Here is a 22,057-nt window from a genome sequence, read left to right as displayed (position 1 = left end):
GTTCAATAAATGTCGATTCATCATGGAAACGACAGACTACGGCCACTCAACAAGAGCACATTTCAGAAACATAACTTTGAGTGAACGAAGCAGATGAAAGAAGGTGCACACTATGATCTGAGCTACATAAAGTTCAAATGCAGACCAAACAAATGTGGTACTAGAGGTCAAGCTGGTCATGATTCCCACTGGGAAGGAGGCAGAGGGTAGATTGGGAGGGTGACCTGAGAGAGTTTATTTGATTGCGCCGGGTGGGGGGGGGGGAGCAGGGAGAGGGCAGTATGCTAATGAAAATATTCTAGTTTTTGACATTCATATTGGTTTCACAGCTACATCCAGTGTAATCTTTCTTCATATGCACCTATGCCCAGTGTGTCTTCCTGTAGAGGCGGCAGCTCTGGATGGTACAAACAGCTAAAGCACTTGACTTCTGACTGAAAGGTGGGAACTTCACATAGACCCAGAGAAGCCTCGGCAGAGAGGTACCTGTCGTGATCTGCTTCTGGAAAGCCAGGCTCTGAAAGCCCTGGAGAGCACAGTTCTTTCTACTCTGACAGGCGTGGGGTTGCCAAGAGAGTCCAGGTCTGCCCCATGACATTTGGTTAACTGACTCTGTGCGCAAGAGTTACATCAATTAAAGAAAAAAAGGAATCATCAAAAGGCAATAGAATAATAGAACCAAAATTCAGTAAAGCGATTCACTCCGGTAAAGTGGCAAGGAGACAAGGTACAGGAGAAGCAAATGTATTTTCATGTTCATGTTCAAATTCATGGGTTGGGTGGTGTGCTCACTGTCCTCACTATATTCAACCCAGCTAGCAATGGTGGGGGTGGGGCAGGGACAGCGCAGTGCAGTGCAGTGAATTATTTACTATGGCTCTTCTTGCCATAGCCTCTGTTACTCCCTTTGTTACTTTGTTACTCTCTGTTACAAATGACACTCATTCTCCTGATAAGTCTAGGTAAGCAGGTGGGGGGAAGATACTGATTGGATTGTATGATTCAGCTGTGGGTGATTATGAACCAGATTAATTGTGACTGCCATCCCACTGGGTATAAAGCAGCTGTCTTCTACCTACAAGAGAGAAGAGCCAGGAGGAGGATGTGTCCTTAGGTCCCTGAGATCCCTGCACATTGACCCTCCTCGATCCAGGAGAGAGCAGAGACACCAGAGGAGCAGAAGAACCGTGGACTTCCCAGCCCACAGAGCAAGTTGAGCTGAGTGCTCTGGGGAAGGAGGCTGGCTTGTGGAGTAGGGCGCCTCTGGGCACTGAATTGGGGGGGGGGACTGGGTTTACTGACCCACATAGCCAAAGTAGAGTGCCTTCACAGGAAGAGGCTTATAGCAGAATGGCATGGCCCTTGGGCATTTATTGGCAGTTTGAAATAAGCTTTGTAATACTGCCCAAGCAGGGCAGAGGCCAGGCCAAGAGGCTGAGGGCCAGGGAAGCGCCTGCCTGTGGGCATGCCAGAGCAGAATCCGTCCTGAACAATCCATCCTGAGCTTTTCTCCCACGAATGGTCACTCATAAACTTCATCCTGTGAGGCTCCTCTGGGGGTTCGGTGTGGCCATTGCGAGGATTTGTCGAGCCCAGCTGAACAGCAGAGAGTGCTGTGTGGGCAACAGTTGGTGTCAGAATCAGGTAAGAAAAGATGACGGGTGGACGTGTGTCCATCCTCTGCCTTGGGAACCGGATGGGTCAGCTGTGAGCCCCACACTGATTTCTACAGGGTGACATGAATGGAGACTTGTGCCAGGTCCAATTCTACGCACCGAAATTAAAGCCATGGATACATTCAAAAGGACCACCCTCCAGGAGAGAAAGCACTGAAATCCGAAGACCCGCACCTCAGGGTCACAAGACTAAGCAGAGAGAGCTGGCTTGTCACAGCGAGCGTAACCCCCTAGCTTTTGTTTGCTTGTGTTTTCAGCACCTGGAATAAGGCAGGTCGCTGATAAATAGTCAGTGAGCAAAGAACTGAAGGGATGGACAGACAGGGGAGCAAGACCCCGCAGCTCAGGGCTCAAGTCTCATTCTTCGGGTCGCCAGCCTCTCTCCCCAGGCCTTCAATTTGGCTGGCAGCGGTCTAATTAGTGTAGCCGCTGTTCAAACAACCTCCCCGTCTCCCCGTTCCCCCCCCCCCGCCCAACACCACACACACACCCTCTCTCAGGCAGTTGGGCCAAAGGAGTTAACAATTTCCTTTCAGCCCCATGGCATTTCGACGACGTAAGCCCGTCTCTTTTCCCAGCCTGAATGAGCCGGAGCCACTTAACGGGGTCGTTCTGGGCTGGATCTGTCACCACAACAGTAAAAAATAAAAATAAAAATTTTAAAAAATCTCAAGCGTATCGTGTGCTTATAATAAATAGTTTGCACAAAATTATTCACCCGCATGTGGACCGAAGGATGGCTTTAATGTGCTCATTGTTTTGTGGAGAGCCTGTAACTGAGGTCGTTACTGCGCAGAATGTGGAAGTCGTTTTCTCCTATTAAATAAGGGAAACAAGGTTCTCATTTTTAAATTAATTCAATGAAGACTATTAAGCAGTTGGCCGTGAATGCCTCAGTATTTATTTCAAAACGGATATTAATAAGGGACCCCTGACCACTCCCTCCTAAACAAAAACACAAAATTAACCACATCATTTCCAAAATCATTTCTTTTTCCAGCGCTATTTGTTGTGGTTTGGAAACATGTAACCGGGCAGACTGCGCAGATCCAGCCAGAACCAAGCGACAGTGTGTCCAGTTGGGGTGGGTAGGTGACCCTTGGGGGCCAGCGTCCGGGGACTGAAATGCTATCTTCCTTTGCTTGACAGTCAGTTGATGAGTAGGCTGCACGAGGCTCTAGGTTCCACTTGGGCATTCGGGGGAAGGAGCTCCCCCAAGAAGTGTCCCACAAACACTTGATGACATCCCCCCTGTGGGGAAGCTGGAGGAGGGGCAGAGTCAGGTGGCCCCACAGTTGGGTTTCTATCTCAGATATGCCACTTCCCAGCTCTCTGGTCTCCAGGTCTTCATTGTCAAATGGGGTTCTTCTGTGAATTCAATGTCTTCCTGGACATACAGATCCTAGCATGCACCTACCTGGCCACTGTAGGTAGTCATCCAATGCTGGGCACCTCAAACCCCTTCCTGCCAGCCCTGTGGCCATTGGAAAATCAGGTCCCAAGAGCAGGTGCTGTGGGTGCTGTGGGGCAGGAGGGCACCTACCACCTTCTAGTCCTTTTTGGAGAATTGGGACTGCCAGTCACTCAGGCCAGCCCAACTCAAAGACTCACTACGGATTCCAACTCAGAGCAACCCCATAGGACAGAGTAGAACTGCCCCCCCCCCCTTTGGGTTTCTGAGACTGAGGATCTTTATAGGAGGAGAAAGCCCCATCTTTCTCCTGAGGAGCAGATGGTCTGGTTGGAACTGCTGAACTTGTGGTTAGCAGTTCAGATGTGTAGCCCACGACACCACCAGAAGGGTGACAGGCACAGCGGAGGACCCCGCTGGGATGACATGGCCCCAGGCTCTTTGGCAGCCCTGGGCCATCCTGGGGTGGGTGGGCATAGGACTGTGAGCAGCCTCAGGGCAGCGAGAGTATCTGGGGTACTGAGCATCCTTGGCGCCCGCCAGCCAGCCTTGGAACAGAGACAACCCAGGACGGTTAGCTAACCAACAGATGAGCCCTCAATGGACTTGCAGAGGTTTCCTGTGAAATGGGGGGTGGAGGGGGTGGGTGGGGAATCTTGAGCAGAATCCTTGACCCCCTCAGCAGGAAAGCCTCCTGGCCACCCCTTAAAAATTGAGGTTCCTGGTGACATGAAGGGACCTAAACTCTGGGACCAGTCCTAAGATGACACCAGGACCCACTAAGGTGGTCCCTAGAGGGACAGGACAACCTTGTCCCTACCAATTCCTGGCCATGTTAATATCACTGAGCTTCAGCCTCCCCACTCGAGCTGACGAGCTCCTGTCTTCCAGGCTGTCACAGAGAGGGGACGTTCTGCACACTGGAGGCTCACCTTCCCGTTCTGTCTGATGCGATGTCTCCACTTGGCTCATGCATTCTGACTGAGCTCCTACAATAAGCAAGGTCCTGTGGCCACAGAGCTGAGCTCGGGATGGAGCTGGGATAGGAGGTGAGCAAAGGTGGCCCCAGAGTTGTCGCCTAGGCTGGGAGAGGAGAGAGGAAAGAAACGGGCTGCGGATGCAGTGCCTCCCAGAAACAGGATGCAAGTCAATGTGTTAACCAAGAATCGCGCCAGGCTCAAACCTCCTGTTTTCAGTTCCTCCTGTCCCTAAACACATCCACAGCCACATCCAAACACACGCATGCTCTTCCCATCACCCAGCTCCTGCTCCATCAAGGCTGCCGCCCACCCAGGCCCTGCTCTCGGAGGTTCCTGGTCCGGTGAGTACAAAAAGTGGGCAAATCAGTAGGAAGGACTCGGCTGCCGGCCAAAGATGCCGGCCAGAGGGGTAATTCCAAACGCATAAGCCACTGGGCCCAGGGTGCCTGGGCTGAAGTCAGTCCTGCTGGAGGAGCACAGAGCAGCAAACAGCCCAGCCCAGTTCAACCTGCTCAGTAAACACCGCCGGCTCCCAGACCCTAATCCAGGCTGGAGTCAGAGCAAGGTCAGAAGGTGTACAAACTTCGTTTCTGGCCTGTTTAATGGGGACAGTGTTCTGTCACCACCTGTCCCAAGGGTTGCTCGTGAGTTGCATCAAACGTGTCAATTATGTGCAGGGAACCAGCTCTGCTGACCTCTGAGGTCCCACAGAGCTGTTTGGCTCCACCCTGCCAGGGGCTAGAACTTCCTGCGCATTGCAGCAGGGTATTGAGGGGGTGGGAGGGTCGAGGAGCAGGAGGAGGAGCTAGGCTAGGCTTCAAGGATGGGTAAGATGCAACAAAGTGCTGGAGAGAGCATCCTGAGGGCCAGAGGGAATCAGCAGGCTGTGGCCTTAGGGAGAGAACTACGCTAGCCACTGGGAAGCTGTGGAAGCCAGAGAACAGGTAGTTACACTTGGGGATGCAGAAAGGCCTGTGTATGTGGGATGCCAGGGCCCTCTCAGGGCCCAGTGAGCAGAATCAGGCCCCAGCGCCCTTCCCTCAACAGTGGGTGCCTGAGCCAGCAAGCACTGGCCGACCCTGCAGGGATTGCAGTACTCGGGAACCCGTGCCCAACTCCCTCACTGCATGAGGCCCCTGTCCAGGGTGGGCTGCGATAGAGAGCATGGGAGCACCATGGACAAGGCCAGCCCGGGGTCCTAGGTTAGTGGCCAGTGGCCAGAGATATCATCTGGTTTTAATTTCCTTACCCGGCAGTCCCAGCTGCCCCACCCCCCACTCCCAACCCTGGGAGCAGTGCCTATAAACAAGGGTGCATCATGGGCCTGATGCCCCTCCCCAGTCTCTGCCTTCCCCACTCCACTCGCTGTCTGTCTCTTTCTTTCTTTCTTTCTTGATGGAAGTCTCTCTGATCTCTCTGTCCTCAGTCTCCTCCTGCTCTCTGATTTTCTGTTTCATTCTGGGTTTTTTTGGTGGGTAAGTACCTTCCTCTGTCTCTCCTTGTGTCTGTCTCCCTTTCAGGGCCTCTAACTACTCTTCTTTCTTCTCTCCTTCCCCTCACCACCCCCATCTGTCTTCCCAATTCCCATGTGAAAGCCTCACTTCCCACCAGCACAGATGTGCCTGCAGATGTTTTATCCAGGGTGCAATGCAATGGACAGCTTTTATATGGCCTCTCTCGCCATGGTCTTGTAAATTGTACTAAATGACTGGGTGAGACTACGCAAATAAGGTGCTTGTGGCCAACCAAGAGGATTGGACAACTCGTTAATTATGTAAATAAGGTGAATGGTACTTCATGGTCCTTGTAGGAGGTGAGACCATGCAAATAAGGTATAAGAAAGCCTAACAAAAGGATTGGTCAATTTTGCCATGCCCTTCAAGGTAAAAGAAGCCATCTCAGAGGCAGAAAGAGGGAGATTACCACCAAGAAAGAAGGGCCAAAAGCAAGGTACATTCTTTGGACCTAGGGCCCTGAACTGAGACCCTCCTAGACCAGGAAGAAAAAGAACTGTAACACCAGAGACAGCACACAATGTGGTTGTTGTTAGGTGCTATCAAGTCAGTCTGACTCATAGTGACCCTATCCACAACAGAGGGAAACACTGCACAGTCCTATGCCATCCTCACAAGCCCATCAATGCAGCCACTGTGTCAATCCATCCTGTCAAAGGTCTTCCCCTTTTTTGCTGCCCTACCAGTCTACCAAGCATGATGTCCTTGTCCAGAGACTGGTATCTCCTAACAACATGCCCAAAGTACAGGGGACGAAGTCACATCATCCTTGCCTCGAAGGAGCACCTGGCTATCCTTCCAAAACAGATGTCTTTCTTCTTTTGGAAGTCCATGGTACATTCAGTACTCGTCTCTAGCTCCATCAATTCTCCTTCAGTTTTCCAGCGAGAGAGGACCAGGGAGAGACAGACATCCCTGTTGAAAGGGGCATGAGGCCAAACCCAGCTGTAACCCAAATCACAGGCCAAGGGAAACTGGAGTTCCTACCATGCTCCACGCTACTGGTCACCCCTCTCCATTCCTGCCTCAGTCCTCTTGATTGCAGCAGTAGGCACTTACTTCAGAAGGGTGCCCAAGGGAGAAGTCTCCAACTCCACCAGAACCAAATGAGGAGGGTGGCACAGGGCCACTGAGCCCCATGTTCACCAAGGGGTTCCCAGCCAAAGTAGTGTCACCCCTGAACAGAGGAACAGTGCCATATCCTACATGGCTTGGGACTGAAACAAAGACACATAAGACACTGTAGCATAACAATAATGCTGAGCACCTTCACACATGGGCTAGCCCTTTACCATTTCCAAGATCTTCGCCCAGCTATTCCCTGATGCACTCCATGAGTGGTTACCAAGCACTCCTTAGGTGCCAGGCACCATTCTAGGTGGTCAGGATACAGCAACGAACCAGACAGACCCAAACCCCTGCCCACGTGGAGCTGATATTCCCACAGTGAAGGCAGACAGTAGGCCACCTATATGATTCAAATATGGCAGGCGTTAAAGGATGTGAGAGGAGCAAACTGAGGGGCCAGAGTATCCCCATCTTGAGCACCTGAGATCTAGGATGCCGGAGGGGCTGCCATGTGGAGACAGAGGGAAGGCAATCAGATATACAAGTCCAGGGTTCCAGGGGGAGTCCAGGCCGGACCTACAAATACTGGTGTCATCCGGTGGAGACCACCACCAAGAGAGTGATGAAAGTCCTTGTGGGAAGAAGGGCCCTGTAGAGGGCAATGAGGGGCCAGCAGTGAGGAGGGGAAGTTCGGGGAGTGCAGTGTTTGGGAAATCAAGTGATGAAGACCAATCATTGAGGAGAGGCATGAATGCTGAGGCCGACCCTACTGCTGAGTCAGAGCCTGGGAAATGACCACTCATTTGCAGACATGAGGTCACCTACTGGGGACCTTTGCCATGGCAGCACCTGGGCAGCAGTGACATGAAGGCACAGCATGTTTTCAGAAGACCACCGGACCAAGGGAGTTGGGAAAAAGAAAAAAGGAGCTGATGTCTAAAGAGGGCAGTGGGTCCGGAAGGCTTGCTGTGCTTCTTCACCCGGTGGAAATGTGGCGTGCTGCTGTGGGAATGGGCATGACTCGGCAGAACAAGAAACGCTGAGGCTGCAGGAGTGGGCGGTCAGAGCCCTGCCCTCCAGCAGGTGAAGGCTGCATACTGCTCGCATCTGATAAGGCACACACACCGAGGTTGGCAGGGCCTCGGGCGCTGCCCTCATTTTTTCAGATAAGGAAACTGAGGCTGGGAACTGATCATCTGCTCCTCCAGGTTGGTCACCCACGTGTTTCCTTCCTCACCCATCACCTCTGCTTCAGAACCTCCTTGGTCTCCACCCCCACCCTAGTAGGGAAGCTGTCTGCATCTTCATCAGCTCCTTAAATCTCTCATGTGCACTCCTGCTCTAGCCCAGTGGCCTCCAAACTCTTTGGGTCTGATGCCCCCATCAGGAGAAGATGTATTCATTTGTATATTTTATACATCTGCAGAACCCAATCCAAACCCACTCCTCAAGTCTATGCCCACTCCCAGGCGAGACCTGCTCCGTAGGATTTCGGAGGCTGCACATCTTACAGAAGCAGCCTCTCTCGTCTCTCTCCTGCTGCTAGAGAAGAACCAGCAACCTTTCGGGTGGCAGTCCCATAACCGCTGCACCAGCAGGGCTGCTTACACGCATAATGAAGTTCTCCTGATAGCATACACCATGGCATTTTCTAGTCTGCTACTCTAGGTATGAAGCCTTGGGTGAGTTTCCTCCTCTGTGACTCAGTTTCCTCCTCTATAAAATAGAAGGAAAGATGAGGCGCCTGTCTCAGAGGGTGACTGAGGAGACCAAACGAACTAACACGTGAGGTGCACAGAGCAATGCCGCACACGTGCGCACACGTAGTCTCCTCCTCATTCTTAAGACACCAGAGATGAGGAGCAGGAGAAACGTGGGTCACGTTCTGATATCGCCCCCACCTCACCCCCACAGGCGGGCTACGAACCCCACTGACTTCACTGGGCACACAGTGACATTTTCTTTCTTTCTTCCCCCCACCCCCCTTTTTTTTTTTTTTTAATAAAATGGCCATCTGACATTTTCAAGGACAAGGGCCACATCTTTCCATTTCCAAGGCTTAGATGAAAGAAAGTCTGCTACATATCAGACAGGCAATTCTTTTTTTTCATAAATCAAGCATTACCAGGGAGCCTCCTCCGCTCCAGGGTGACCCCATGCGCTGCAGAGCAGAAGCGCCCCGCAGGGTCTTCTTGGCTGTATCTTTATGGGGACAGATCACCAGCTCTTTTCTCTGCACAGGCCACTGGAGGAGGGGGCAGACTGCCCGTCCTGAGTCTGGTAGCCAAGCACAGACGATGAGCCCAGCCCAGAGACTTTCTGCTGAAGCAGAGGGCCGCCCCTAGGTGCTCTCCATTACTGAACCCTTGCAGCCATCACCGAGATAGGGACTTCTATTCTGTTTACAAGGAGCAAAATCGAAGCTCTGAGGGGCGAGTGAAGCCATTGGTCTAAGGTCTTAGAACAAATGACGGCAGGGCTGGGATCCGAAACCAAGTCACTGCATGTCCGGTGGGCAGTGGCTTCTATAATGCGGAACTGACCACTCAGGGGGTGGGGTGGGTTGTGGCTGGTTCTTGCAGCTCTTCATCCCTCAACCCCCAGCAGAGGGGGAAGGGAGGGATTGCCAGGCAAATCCACACATGCCTCCCAATCAGCAGATACATGCAGGGAACATTGGGCACAGGTAGGAAAGGTGGGAGGGGAAGAGTGTCCCCCTCCCAGTATCCCCGCTTTGGTGGGGTGGGGTGTGTGTGTGTGTGTGTGTGTGTGTCTCGTGGTGAGCTTGTACTCAGCCAGGAGCATCACTGCCATTTGGTTCTGTACCTCATGCCCCCCTCCCTCCCGGTGAGGCTGCATTAATGGTTTTCTGAAATGTCCCCAAGAACAAAGCTCCCCTTTCTGCCAACCCCTAGTATTTACAAGCAAGCACAAATCTGTGAGAAAATTCAATTGAACGCAGATGGCAGGAAATTCCTCTAAAATGACAGTGGCCAAATTCAAACCACAAGACATGAAAATAACCCAACACACTAGACATGAAGAACATATCTTATAGCCTTCTCCGCGTGCAATCTGCAATCTGTGATTGATTACAGGAAGACAGACTGCAGATTTATTGGACTTCTGTAGAACACGGATTCCATTTGCAACAATTAAACCTTCCGTGGTTGAGGAAGAGGTCGGAGGGGGCTGGAGGGAGATTGGGAAGTTGAGGAATTCGCATGAGCCTGATAAAGCCCGGTGATAGCACTGGGGGGAGGGGGGCAACAGGAGGGCGGGGCTTCCTGGTACATCTGAAACCCAGTCTTGTGCCATTGGGATGGAGTCCAGCTGTGAGCCCACGGGTCAGGGGGCAGAGGCAGGCTACAGGCTTCTGACAGGGCAGGTATATACCATCTGGGCACACACGACTAGACTAAGCTTGGGGTAGATTCTAACATGGCAGAAGTCCAGGAGGTGCCGCCGATGAGAAAGAGAGAGATGGGATAGGATCAACGAGTGGTGCTCCAACGGCTCTGACAAGGCAGGCATCACCAATAGATCAATCACAGATCTCTTTCCTGCTATAGGCAGAATCCTGCTCCACACAGTTCTACAGACAGCCAGTGACCAAGCCTGGGATGAGACGAGAGATTGGTGTGCCATCTCTAGGTGAATGGTGGGTGTCTGTGGCGAGAGCACCAGTAGTGTGCTCCTGAGGACATTAAATGCTTAATGGTCTAGAGATCACCAGCACCCAAACTTAGTGAGCCTACCACTCCATTTTCAGGGGGAAAAAATTACTCAGCACTCCTCTGGCAATTTAAAACTTTGGGGCTACACCCCATAACCCAGGATAAGGTGTAAGTATCTGCTTTTGCAGCACCCCCTGCCCCTGCCATCATTCCAGCGGGATGCCCCCTCCCACTCTGGGAGAGACTGACCATGCAGGTTTAATAAGCTACAGGCTCAGCTGTGTGTGATGGGCACACTGATGAACATGCTAGTAAGCCAGGGGTTCAAATCGGGGCTACAGACCTGAATCTCAACCACGGGTTGCCGTCTGTGAAATTCTGCCTCCTGGTCTGAGGAGGGGCTAACCTCTCTGAGATGAGATGGGGGTATGAGTGGTTAAAGAAGGGAACGGGTTTTTTTACACTCTTCCTCATAAGAGGTGGGTCTGTTCTGTGTCCCTCCCCTGGAAGCCGACCTGCCGGCCTGTGACTGCTGTGACAAATGAAGTGGGGTGTCGTGATGCAGTGCCTGAGCCCTCCCACTTGGTAGGCTGCCAGCTGACTGTCACCAGAGTGGCCCCTGTGGATGCCACGTGGAACGGGTACTGCCCCAAACTACTGACTCACAAGCGTATGAGGCATAGTGAACTATTGAGTGGTTTAAGCCATTAATGTCGAGGTATTTAGCTTGCTAAATAGGCCATCCGCCATGCTCCCCCACCCCATCCCTCACTGTCCCTTCCCATGGAGCTTCATTTGGAGGGCCACCAGGCCTGGGCTCCACCTTGTATCTGGTCCCCTCCTGGTTACACTCCCACTGGCATCAGTGACACCTCCCTAAGCTGACAGCCAGGGTCCTAGCCACCTCCCCTGCATCACTGTCCAGATCTCTGCTCCCCACACAGTGTCCCAGTCATCTCAACCTGCCCACCTTCCCCAGGTGAGACTTGCTATGGAACGGCCCCCATGTTATCCGACATGCCGTTCCCTCTGCTTGGCAAACTCCTATGTATCCTTCCATACCCAGTTCAAAGCAGAGGAATTTGCTGGCCCCTCCTCTGGGCTCTTCTGGCCCTCATCCAACCTGCATGGTGGTTATTATACACTCTCCCCACTTGAGTTTGGATTTGGGTGTTTTTTTTCTCCACTAGTCGGAGCAGTTTGAGGAGGGGCCAGGGACTCTTGGTTTCTGCCTGCCAATGCGAACAGTGTCCCCAGCACACATTCCAGGTGAGTGCTGCTGAATCAATAAACAGCTGGTGGAAAGAGGCAAAGTCGGAGCCCCACAAAGCATTCCAGCACACACAACAGTGTTGTAGGCTCAGGTTAGAGAAGGGAGGATGGCCGGGGGCACTTCCCAGGGCCAGGGGCTCATGCTAGTGTCATCATCTCAGCCCCCAGGGCCTTCCTCAGAGGGCCCTGAGCCTCCCCTCACGAATCACAGCCACCCCTGCTGGGTCCCAGCACCCAGCTGGGCTGACCTCTAGCATCCCACCTCCTCCCTCTGACAGGCCGGCCCTGGTTGTTGAGTGAATGGGGGAGGGGTCAGGGAGACCTGTGGGCAAGCAGGTCTGCAGAGAGCCAAAGAATGCCCATGGGGCGATAGCAAAGGCTCTCCCCTCCGTCCTGCACCTGCCACCCTACAGCTCCGCATTTGTGGAGGGGGGTCCGGGTGGAACACAGGGCAACAAGCAACTGGCACAGAGTTGGGGCTGAGCCGCAGCAGGACTCAGTTGCCCCACTGTGCAGTAAGCACTGGCCTGGGCCTTGGGGGTGTGGGGACTAGCCCTAGCCCGGAAGGCCTCTTGGTGCTCTGATCCAGGAGAGGAACCCTGGTTGGTGGGAAGGCCCAGGACAAGGAAGAAAACACCCCCAGAGCTCCAGTCAATGGGCAGGCCCAGGTGTGGCTATCACACAAGGGAGATAAAGGGGGACCTGGGTGTGGAGGCAGAGAAACTTCTGTATTAGGTATTTTGGGCTCCACTTGGATGAGAGCTGTCCAGCACCGAGGTGAGCTGATTAACTGCCCTCAGCACTGGGCCTGATGAGAGCGTGTTGAAACCGCCTTACAAGATATGGAACTAGGGTGGGTTGGAAAGGGGAAACCGATTACAAGTATCTACATATAACCTCCTCCCTGGGGGACGGACAAGAGAAAAGTGGGTGAAGGGAGACGTTGGGCAGGGCAAGATATGACAAAATAATAATTCATAAATTATCAAGGGCTCATGAGGGAGGGGGGAGCGGGGAGGGAGGGGAAAAAATGAGGAGCTGATGCCAGGGGCTTAGGTGGAGAGCAAATATTTTGAGAATGATGAAGGCAATGAATGTACAAATGTGATTTACACAATTGATGTATGTATGGATTGTGATAAGAGTTGTATGAGCTCCTAATAAAACGATATAAAAAAAAATTTTTTTAAGACATGGAACTACCTAGCAAGACGTGGGACTACCTTAAGACGCAGAACTTCATTGAAAGATGCTGAATACACACCACCTATGCACATAAGTGACTCCATTTTGAGAGAGACTGAAAGCCCAGTAAGAAATGCTGGATCACTGCAGACTCTCTGAAAAAAAGTAAACCACCTACCAGGGAGGCCCATAGAAGCTCTCCAGACACATCTGGGGAACCATGATAAGACCTTGAATGACCTCAAAGAGGCAGCAAGACCACCTGTAAAACGCCCGGGTAGAAAGACTGAACTCAAAAAGCTGGAACCAAGGAGGAGACATCAGCTCTTGCCTTCTCCAACTCTACCCAGGTGAGTACACCAATGAAGGCAATGCCTAATGGGACTAAGGGCCAATAACTGATATGATGCTGAATTAATCTTGTGTTACCCTTACAGCTAATGACTTAAGTTGATTCTAAGATTGTCAGATTGTTTGCTGTGTGTTTGAAGTGAATAAACTGAGCATTCAAAATGTCAAAGAGAGTTAAATAATTATTGATTGCACCGCTCATGACAGGGCCACTTCTCAGAATAGAAATGTCAGAGCCAGGAGGGAATGGCAACCTTCCCCAGTGTACGCAGGGGGAACTGAGGCCAAGAGAAGCTAAATGACTTGCTCAAGATCTCTCCCCTGTGCCCTTCTGAGCTTGTCCGGAGCCGTTGGCATTGACAAGGCAGATTCCACCCCAGGTACTCCCCTGCTGATGGATCCAAAGCCAGGGCTTGGCAACACTGAGAAGGGGTAAGAGCCCCACCCAGGACATCACAGTTGTGCCACCCCAGGAAAGTAGTCCAGTGACGTGGAGTCTCCCTTTTCACATTTGTAAAATGGAGGTCACCTGGGTACCACTCCATAAGCTTATTACCAAGAAACCATCACATGATTCAACAGGATGTGGGAATTATCAAATAATGTGATTGGTATCACATACACACACATACCTTTTAGCTGAAGATCACTTGGGAAAGGATGCAGCAGAGCCTTGACAGGCAACAGCCAGACACTCAAACAGCCAGAAACCCATACTGGATTCAGAGGAGGAGATGGGGCAAGGGATACCCTGCTGGTGTCAGGTGGATGTTGATTCAAGTGGAGAATACCAGAAAGATGTCAACCTGTGGTTTATTGATTATGCAAAGACACTCAGAGGTGTGGACCATAACCAACTGTGGATGACTTTGAAAAGAGGGGGGATTCTAGAACATTTCATTGTACTCAGGGAGAACCTGGACACAGACCAAGAGGCAAGTCTCTCCTCCAGAACAAGGGACTTCAGTGGCTTAAAAGCACGAGACGTGTGCGTTGGGGGTGGGTCCCTTCCCTACACTTAACTGAAGCCGCACTTTATGAAGAAGAACACAGCAGCAGGACTGGTGTGCAGATGACGGGACTGTGTATGCTGAAAGTGAAGAGAACTTGATGTACTTAGAGAAGAAGATCAAAGACTACCATCTTCTATATGGATTAGATCTCAACATAGAGAGAAAAACTCTTCACAATGTGACCAATAAGCATCATCAAGATAAGCTGAGAAAAGATTGACGTAGTCGAGGATTTCAGTTTGCTTAGATCTAGAATCAATAGTCCTGGCATTACATTACATGCAGATCCTAAGTGGATCTGCTGCACAAGACCTCCTGCGAAGGTGAAAAAGCAAGGCTGTCACTTTGAGAACTCAGGTATCTTCATTGCCTTCTCAAGAAACTCACTGCCATCAAGTCGATTCCAACTCCCAGCAAGCCTTTAGGACGGAGTAGAACTGCCCCGTGGGTTTCCAAGGCTGTAACTCTTGACAGAAGTAGAAAGCCTCCTCTTTCTCCTGTGGAACAGCTGATGGTTTTGAACTCACGACCTTGAGGTTAGCAGTCCAACTTGTAACCACTTTTCCACCAGGGCTCCTCTCCACTGCCTTATATGTGTGCAAAAGCTGGACCGTGAATAAGGGAGAGCAAAGAATTGCTGCTGCCTTTGAATGATGGGGCTGGTGAAGAATCCTAAATCTACCACGGTCTGCCAGAGAATGGACAGACCTGTCCTGGAAGGCCAGCTGGAATGCTCTGATTGCTCCAGGATAGCGAGACGTCATCTCATATACTTTGTACGTGTGATTATCACAGACTCGGTACATGTTATTAGGAGGGGCCAACCTATGAAGTAAGAAATCGTGGATGGTAGAAAGTCAGAGAAAGAGAGGAAGAGTCTCACAGAGATGGATTGACACAGTGGCTGAAACAATGGGCTCAAACTTGAGTGATTGTCAGGATGGGGCAGTGTTTCATTCTGTTATACAGAGTGGCTATGAGTCAGAACAAACTCAATAAAATCAACTAATAACAACCACCTCAAAGGTTTCTGTGAAGATTAATCAAGATAAAGTGCACTTAAAACAGCCCCAATATATAGTAAGAGCTCAATAAACATAACCTGCTGCTCGTTTAAGTCCATGGCACCTGGAAAGAAAGAACTCAGTCCGGCTCTCTCCAACTGGTCAACCTTGGGCAAGCCTCTCTCCATCTCCCAGTCCCTGTCCCTTGTCCACGGTGAGCAAGTTGGCCAAGTGAACACAAGGTCCTGGCCAGCTCAGAAGTTCCTCCCTTCTGTTCTGGGCTTCACCGAGCTGGGAAACATCTCAGTGGCATACAAGTGGCTCTGCCCTTTTCCAAAAACTTCAAGTCGGAGAATACCCAGAAGGCAGCAGGGTATCCACGGTCTCATTTCCATCTTCCAGACCTTGGCTCACTTCCCACCTTCCCCACCACCCCCAGGCACCATTCCTTTTCAGTATAGAGGGGGTTGCTTCTTTCTGCAGGCTGAGGAGTGTCACTCAGTGTCCACCATGAGCCAGGCACCAGGCCCATTGCCTAGTCACTCAGAGATGTGGACAGTGTGGCCTATTTGTACCCAAGGAGGCCAACTCAGAGAGAAGTGACTTATCATATTGGTAAGTTCCCAAAAAAGAGACCCAAGCCCAAAGTCCACATGCTACCCCCCAATGTCTTTGAAGGGACCTTATGCCAAGGAGCCCTGGTGGTGTCGTGGTTAGGTGTTGGGCTGTGATCCACAAAGTCCACAGTTCAGAGCCACCAACTTCTCCTCAAAAAGAAGATGGAGCTTTCTACTCCTGCAAACAGCTCCCATTTTGGAAACTCACAAGGGCAGTTCTATTCTGCCCTATAGGGTCACATTGACATGATGGAAGTGATGAGAAGCCAAGGGAGGATAAGTGGAGGAAGAAAATTTGGGTCACTTTGACCGCTGTGCCTCGATCCACCCTGGAGAGATTCTGGCCAGGCATGGGGAGCAGGGCAGGGCAGGGCCAGGACAAGAGGTCTAGGGGTTGCATGCAGACCAGGACCCTGAGTCACAGCCCAGTCTGGACATTCCTTCTTCCATCTGGCTGGACGCCCCATAGTGCTCAGGTTTATGGGAATGTGTCCCCCCAGGGCTCACAGGGAGGGGAGACTACAAAGAGAGCAGTGGGTCACTGCAAATCAAAGCACAGTCCACCAGCCCGCTCCACCCATGCTTCCAGCTGGGCAAGAGGGCCCCACTTGGAGGTCAGAGCAAGACTAGGCAGTAGGGGGTGGGAGGTGGGGGTAGGGAGGGTGAGAGGCAGCTGAGCATGGTGGAATGCGTGCCAGCAGACCCCACTGCCCATCCTCAGAGTGGCCCTAAGGATGCATTGCCCACCCAATGGAAGGGGTATGACTGACCAGGGAGATGCACACGTACATACACACATGTATCTACCAGGAGATGCACATGTACATACACACATGCATATACCAGGAGATGCACATGTACATACACACATGTATTTACCAGGAGATGCACATGTACATACACACATGTATCTACCAGGAGATGCACATGTACATACACACATGTATACACCAGGAGATGAACATATACATACACACATGTATCTACCAGGAGATGCACATGTACATACACACATGCATATACCAGGGAGATGCACACACACATACACACATGCATATACCAGGAGATGCACATATATATACATGCATGTATATACCAGGGAGATGCATATGCACATACACACATGTATACACCAGGAGATGCACATGTACACATACACATGCATATACCAGGAGATGTGCATATACATACATGCACTGCCAGGTGCAAAGTGGGAGATGCTGACCATTCTTGGGCCTGAGAGCCACATACTGGGGTCCCACCCTGAAAAGAAGAAAGATAAGCAAACGGTAGATGACCGAGGGATGCCTAAGAGAACCCAGAAAGGGGACCTCACTCAGTCAAGCCACAGAGGGCTCCCTGGAGGAAGAGGTACTCAGGAGGATATTGGGAGACGAAGGGAGTCAGTATATTCAGAGTGGGCCAGGAAAGGGAGGGGTTGGAGAGGCAGGCCAGGGCCATTGTGGATGGCCTGTTTGCCCAGCAATGCACTTGGCTTTGTTCTGAAACAAAATATCCCAAAAAGGGAGCAGAGCTAATTTGCTTTCATCAAACAACCTCCAAACATTGGAAACAAGTCTTCCAATACCTGGTCTTCTCAAAAAGCAAACAGATAAGGAAGCTCACTGTCATCGAGTAGATAATAACTCACAGCGACCCTCTAAGGCAGAGTAGAACTTACCAGTGGGTTTCGGGCACTGTACATCTTCAGAGGAGCAGAACGTCTCCTCTTTGTCTGCAGAGCGGTTGGTGGGTCTGAATCGCTGACCTTCCGTCAGCAGCCTGGCGTGTAACCCCCAAGCTGCCAGGGCTCCCTCCCTAGGCTCCCCTCACTGCAAGGGCCTCCCATTGGTTACCCCAGGGGCTGCAAACCTTATGGTCAGCAGTTTGAAACCACCAGCAGATCCCGGGAGAAAGACGGGGCTTTCTATTCCCATAAGCAAGCGTCAGAAGCCCATAGGGGATTGCTAGGAGTCAGCGTTGACTCGATGACAGTGAGTTTGGTTTGGGTTTGTTTGGGGTTGTCGTTTTTGGTTTTGTTTTTTTAATACAGAGAACATGATCAAGTTTCTGGGCTGCCGAGGGACCTTGAAGGCCTAACTTCAGGAGGCCCAGGAAAGACACTGGCTTGTCAGGATCAAGAGGGTGGCCCCACCATGAGAAGAGCACAGGCACCCAGCTTCCAGCCCCAGTCTCCTTCCCTTTCTCCTCACTGTCCACGTGATCCCAGTCTGCTCTGTCTCAGGGGCAGCCCTGGGAGTGTGCCCTGAGTGGGGGTGGAGCGGGGAAGAAAGCAGGGACAACAGAGCAGACCCAGCACTGAGGATCAGAAATGAAGCTGGGGGAGAGGAGGGGATGTTTGGGTACCATCTGGTCACTTGGTCAACTCAAGGCTACTCATCAGGGAAAACCAACTTCTGGTCCTGATGTCTTAGCCTGAAGGTGACCTTCCAGACCACAGAGCTGGGACCCATGTAGCAAGAGATGAAGAGTCAGGCAGACAGGCAGGCCTCAGCTCAATGCAGACACTGGGCTTCCTGTCCTCAGAGGTATGTAAGCTATGTCCAAGCGCTACTGCTACAGAAGAGAGGCCTGCTCTGTATGGAAGATTTAACGGGAAAAGCAGGAGCCCTAAGCTCCCCTACTCTATCATTAAATCCCAGGATCTGGAACTGGGAGACCTCAAGCACGTCACTGGAATTCTCAGGGCCTCTGACTTCCATTTGTCAAGCGGGACATCCATTCCTGGCTGGTGTGCGGCATGCAGAGCCACTGTGAGGGCCAACAGCGTGCACGGGCGGGAGAACACTTTGCAAAGTACAAAGTGCTATAAAAATGTGCGGCATTGTGATTATCATTCGAAACAGACTCTCGGATGAGAGGGCCCCACTGGACCCAGGAGACATGCGTCCTCTGCCTTCTATTGGAACCATGTGTTCCCCATGAGGTAATGGATGAGAAAGCACTTTGTAAAAGGCACATCCCGCCACAAGTGGTAGTTGTTATCATTGCCATTATCACGAGGACGATGATTGCTACTCTCCCATCTCCACTATGGGGACCCCAAGTGGCCCAAAGTAATCAACTTAATGGTGCCTGAAGGCAGGCCTGTCCTGTGTGGTGGGGGGGTGGGGGCTTCATCAGCCACCTGGACTGGGGAAGCCATGGCTGCAGGTCTGTCCACCCATCTCCATCAGGTGACCCACAGGTGGCCCAGGGTTAGGCAAGAGTGTCCCTCTCACTCACATCCCCAGGCCACTCCTCCCCCAGACCTCCTCCAAACACCCAGGACATGGTCCTAAAGACCTCTCTCTGCCCTCCTGCCTACAGTCAATGGGGGCTTCAGCCCCCTGCCGAGGGCTTGTCTTTCTAGCCCTGGAGGCACAGTGAGGTGCTCCTGGAGCTGCTCACAGAAAGGTCAGTGGGTGAAACCCAGCAGTAGCCCCCAAGGAGAAAGATGAGACCCTCTTCTCCTATAAAGACCTGTCATTAGGATATGCAGAGGAGAGCGACCCTGTGTACAACAGGATGAAACACTGCCCAGTCCCGTGCCATCTGCACACCTGCTGGAGCCCATCGATGCAGCCACTGTGTCAATTGTCCTGCCCACGGTCTTCCTCTCCTTGACCGCCTTGCCACTCCACCAAGCATGATGTCCTTCTCCAGAGACTGGTCTCTCCGACAAACATGCCCAAGGCAGGCGGGATGAAGAAGTCTCGCCATCCTTGCCTCTAAGGAGCATTCTGGCTGTACTCCCTCCAAAACAGACTGGTTTGTTCTTTTGGCAGTCCGTGGTACTTTCCATCGTCTTCTCAAGCACCATACTTCAAATGCATCAACTCTTCTCTGGTTCTCCTTACTTAGCGTCCAAGATGTGCAGTCTTGGAAATCCAAAGGGGCAGTTCTACTCTGTCCTACAGGGTTGTTTTGAGTTGGAATGGGAAGGAGACCCCAGATCGAGTGAATCTGAATCTACAGCTGAAGGAGATCCCCAGGGATTCTGATAGAATCGAATGCAGAATACCTGGGGGCAGAAATGCAACCTGAAGCAGGGGTCCGACCAGAATGTACCGAGTCAAAGTCCTACATCCCATCAGTCAGCAGCAATCACAACAGCCCACGACACAAGACAGCTCAAGGGGGCGGGGGCACGTGTGCCAAGACTATTGGAAGCCCCACTGCCCCGCTCGCTTCCTCAGCCCTGGACACAAGTACAGTTAGCAACTCATCTTACAGAGGAGGGCCGTGGAGCACAGTGAGCCATCTGTCTGGGGCCAGAGTGGGTGAGTGTTGGAGAAAGGCTTTGAAGTCAGGCCACTTGGAGCCAATGACTGTACTATTCCATCTCTTACGGGGTCTCTCCCATCACTCTTGCTTTGTGGCCACAGCCACCACCCTTACCCAGGACCCCAGCCCCTCTCCTTTCAACCCGTGTGTGTGTCCTGGCCTGCCTTCCAGGGCCTGGGTGAGCTCCTCCCAGGCTCAGGCCTGTCTTGTTCTCTTCTGGGTCTCCACTTCCTGGCACACCCATGAGCCCCAGCAGGCCCCAGTGAGGACTGCACACCCTGCACTGAACCAAACCCACTCCTGAGGCCTGGGGCTGCTGGGAGCTCCCTGCTGCAGGGCCATGGACAGTGAGTGGACAGCTCACCGGCTGGCATTTCGTGCCTGTCACCTGCAGCAGGTCCTTGCCAGGTACAGACAGCTAGGCTACATCCCAGACCAAGGCTCCTCCTGCTGCACCAGCTGGGGACTCTCGTATGGGCACAGAGACGCGCACTGGGGGTCATGGGATGCTTGGGGCTCGGTTTCCGCGGCTGTGCTGTGAGGCTGACCAGCCCTCTGTGCCTTCGGTGAGTCCAGGCTGGACTCTGGCACACAGCTGACCCTCGAGAAACTACCCAGGCTCCATGGAGGTCCTTCAGCAGAGGGTGTCAGAGCCGGGACTGAGAGGGACGCTGCGTTTCAGGCTTTACAAGGAGCCATTATTTCTGCCCTTACACTGGGAAAACCTCCTGTGATGTGGCTCCAGGCGCCTCTTAAAGGAGCCGGGAGAGCAGTGCAAGGCCAGCCTGGCGGGCCATCCCCAGGCTGCCCTTCCCACGCACTGCTCCTTGTCGGCTGCCCAGAAAACGACAACCCAGCACCTGCGCATCAACACCCGGCCGGGCAGTATGGGAGCCACTGGAGGGGTTTCCCGACCCCTGCTCCCAGGCTACAGCAACCTCCTCCCATGCCCACCCCCCACCTCCAGAAAGCCCCATGAACTTCCTGCCTGAGGCAGGCTCAGAGTTGGGGAAACAGCTGACCAGCACATGGGCTCCTTGAATCTGCATCCGATGGACCAACAGATCTTGAACGTGGAGCGTTTGAAAAGAGCCCTTGCTCCAATGTCCCCAAACGCTCTGGTGATAACATCAATGAGCATTACTGAGCATTCTTCATGGGCAGGCAAAATTCCAAAGACAGGTAGCTTCATATTCTTCCTTCGCTAATGCATCGTCAGGGAGCCACGCTCAGTGCTGGGGACAGATGAGCGAGGGAAACAAAGTCGTGCCCCTGTGGAGGCGCTCCGGTCTAGAAAGCAACACCAAGAGTACTCAGAGAGGCCCCAGGGGACTTCAGGGGGCAAAGTGGGCAGGCAGGGGGACGCACACCGGGCACAATCTGAACCAAAGTGGTCTGTGAAGCCCCCAGTGATCCTAGAGGAGGGAGGGTGGACCCTGGCGAGAGAAAGTGTCAGCAGAGGGCAGCACAGCTGCCGAGGGCACCCGGGGGAGTGCTTGGCTGGCACGTGAAGGACACACGAGGAGGAGACCCGTGTGGCCAGGGCAGCGGAGGCAGTAGGGTGGTCGTGTAAGAAGAGTTCAGAGTGAATAATCGGGGTAGGGGGCAGGGAGGCGGTTACTGTGCAGGAAGCTACAGACCACTAATAAGCCAGTGGCTTTAGTGAGTGAGCTAGGGGCCATGGGAGTGGAAAGCAGAGAGAGTGATATCATGATGTTTCTGTTTTTACAGGACCCTGATGGCTTATGTGTTGGGCTGCTAAATGCAAGGCCAGCAGTTCAATACCACCAGCTGCTCCACAGAAGAAAGATGAAGCTTTCTATTCCCGTAAAGATTTCAAGTCTCACAGTGTGGGAATTGCACCCGATCTGATCCCGCCACACCGAGGCAAAGCACTGGGGGAGTGCAGCGGAATAGCAAGGGAATGGAGCAGCAAGGTCCCCAGGAAATGCTGAAGGTGGACTTTGTTTGGTGCCCCTACAGACTGGACTGGAAAACACTC

Source organism: Echinops telfairi, unplaced genomic scaffold (genome assembly GCF_000313985.2).
Source record: "Echinops telfairi isolate 266 unplaced genomic scaffold, ASM31398v2 ScPeMD7_443;HRSCAF=831, whole genome shotgun sequence".
Classification (NCBI taxonomy): domain Eukaryota; kingdom Metazoa; phylum Chordata; class Mammalia; order Afrosoricida; family Tenrecidae; genus Echinops; species Echinops telfairi.
This window is presented reverse-complemented; position numbering follows the sequence as displayed.